The sequence below is a fragment of the Lynx rufus genome, unplaced genomic scaffold (assembly GCF_022079265.1).
Source record: "Lynx rufus isolate CCGP_SWC_20201006 ecotype Redwood Valley unplaced genomic scaffold, mLynRuf1.p SCAF_19, whole genome shotgun sequence".
NCBI lineage: Eukaryota > Metazoa > Chordata > Mammalia > Carnivora > Felidae > Lynx > Lynx rufus.
The window spans coordinates 33,471,613-33,474,372 of record NW_025814833.1 but is presented as its reverse complement, the minus strand read 5'-3'; the positions used below and the strand labels follow the sequence as shown (position 1 = coordinate 33,474,372).

At 45.5% G+C, this 2,760-nt stretch overlaps 1 pseudogene; it reads left to right on the top strand.

Annotated features, from left to right (window-relative positions):
- Positions 1-265: 265 nt before the first annotated feature.
- LOC124513878 (melanoma-associated antigen 10-like) lies at positions 266-1,335 on the top strand (annotated as a pseudogene).
- Positions 1,336-2,760: the final 1,425 nt, after the last annotated feature.

The following is a 2,760-nucleotide window of genomic DNA, read 5'->3' as shown; positions in this document are numbered from 1 at the left end:
ATCAACCCGTAAATCCCTAGGCTTTCTTGGTTGCTTATAACCTGGGGAGATTTTTTACTTCCTATGATAAGTCCAGAAGCCCTTTGGGGCCCTAGAGCACCCCCTAAAGAGGAGACTTGTAAGTCATCCTTTGTCCAGAGCTGCCAAAAGTATCTTTTTCTGCTGAGGCCACTGCCCTTCTCCCTCTCTCTCCAGGCTTGTGGTACCTGATCTCCATCACACTCACACTTCTACCTTCTACTTGCTGTTGCCAAGTAGAGTCATCATGCTTCACTCTCCAAAATGTCTGCGCCTCACATTTGAGCCAGACTTTCAGGCCCAAACTGAGATACAGGGCCTGGCGGTGGCCGGTGTTCTCACAGCTGAGGAGGAGGAGGAGGAGATTTCCTCCTCTTGATCTTTCAATTTCTCCTATCCCTCCACCTCCTCCTCCCTGCCTTCCTCTCCTGTGATCCCGGTTTCCAAAGAGGAGAAGGAGGTGGAGGAGGAGGAGCCTGAGAAGGAGCCCGCCACAACATTGAGTCCTCCCCAGAACCCTCAGAGCCCCTGCTGCTTCTCCGTAACACGGAGCACATCAGAAGGAGGCTCCAATAGCCAAGAAGAAGAAGATACATGTTTCCCGCAAACCTCAATAGACACCGAATCTTCGCCCACAGACCCACTAGATGAGAAGGTAGCTGATTTAGTGAATTTCATGATCCTCAAGTACCGATTGCAGGAGCCCGTCACACAGGCAGAAATGCTGATGGTTATCATGAAAAGGTACAGGAAACATTTCTCTGTGATCTTTAATAAAGCTTCTAAGTGTTTAGAGGTGATCTTTGGCATTTATGTGAAGGAAATGGACCCCACCATCCACTCCTATGTCCCTGTCAATTCACTGCACCTCCTTACCCATCATAAGATGCTTAGTGACAACCAGAACGTGCCTGAATACAATCTCCTGATAATCATCCTGGGTGTGATCTTCATGGGGGGAACAGTGTCCCTGAGGAAGACATCTGGGATTTCCTGAATATGATAGGAATGTATGCTGAGAGGGAGCATTTCATTTATGGGGAGCCCAGGAAGCTCATCACCAAATATTGGGTTCAGGAGAATTACCTGGAGTATCAGCAGATGCCTAATCATGATCCTCCATGTTATTAATTCCTGTGGGGTCCCAGGGCCCATGCTGAAACCAGCAAGATAAAAGTTCTGGAATTTTTGGCCAAGGTCAAAGAGACTAACCCCACTTCCTTTTCATGCTGGTATTAGCATTTGAGAGATGAGGAAGAGAGGGCCTAGGCCAGAATTGGCTCTATGGATAATACTACTGCCATGTTCGTTGCATAGCATTGGTCAGCAGCTTCTCTTACCCCAACTGAAGAGTGAGCCTGAATCATCACTTTGTATTTGAAGAGGGCAGTCTTGGTTTTGAGTAAATGAGTCAGGATCAGGCTGGGGAGAACACAGTGTACAATAACTTTGTGTTCCTGTTTTGAATGGGTGACTTAGAAGTTCATCTTTTTTTCTTTTGATATTTTTCAAGTGTCCCTTTAAAATTTTTTAATGTTTATTTATTTTTGAGAGAGAGAGAGAGAGAGAGAGAGAGAGAGAGAATGAATGGGGCAGAGGTACAGAGAGAGAGTGAGTGAGACACAGAATCCAAAGCAGGCTCCAAGCTCTGAGCTATCAGCACAAAGCCTGGTTCAGGTCTCAAACCCATGAACTGCGAGATTATGACTTGAGCTGAAGTCGCATGCTCAACCAACTGAGCCACCAAGGCACCCCCAAATGTCCCTTTTAATGGACAGTTTAATTCCCTAAAGACTCTAAGTTTTGAATGACATCAGTAACACATTTATTGGTTTTTCAGGTTTAAGAATAAGAGTTTTAATATTTTGCAAAAATTTGGGAAACTTCCCATCTTTTAGGGAATCTGGTACAAGGTAACATTGGAATAGAAATTTCCTTGGAAATGTGAAAGAGCCAAGTAGTAAAGTATAAGGGTTCAATAAACAGAGGGAAAAATACAAAGGATGGTTTATCCTTGAGTTTGCTTATACCTTTCAGTCCACCATTCTGGAAAATTAAAAAGCTAGACTTGGATTTGCTTGGCCTATTCAAGAAAGTAGATGAAATCTTAATAGATGAAAGTCCCTGCTCACTGACTTTTTTTATTCACCAAACATCAATTTTTTACTTGCTCCTTGGAAGGTCCTATGTTAGTAGTGGGGATCCTAGGATTAGCAGGATACACTCCCTAACCAAAGAATGGTAGAGGCTAGGAGCAGCAATCATATCAGGAACATGGTGGGATGTCCTCTAAGAGCTACAGAGCAAGAAAAAAGAGTGAGGAGGTGAGACTCCAAATGGAAGCAGTTGAGTAAAAAGGCACCGAGCCAAGGCACTTTGGAGCTCTGAGAAATGGCAATTCCTTCTGTCAGAGTTGGTTAGGAATCTGGGTGTTGAGTGGGGAGTGAAGGTTGTATGGGACATCTTACATGAATAGGTTTGGGAGATCTCAGAATCATCATCACTGGCTGGACGTCTCAATGAGGTCTAAGTAAATAGGTCAACTGGAGGAATGGCCCCAGAGCATGCCAGACACCAGCCCCTACCTTAGGGCCACCCTAAGTCCTGTCAGGAAGAGCACAGCTGCTCGCTGTGTCATTTGGGTGAGCAGCACTCTTGGGTACTCTAGTGGTCCAGTGCACCCTTGCTGGTGTCCCAGGGCTGAGAGCTGCCTTGGTGCTGGCTGGACACCAGAATGTGTTT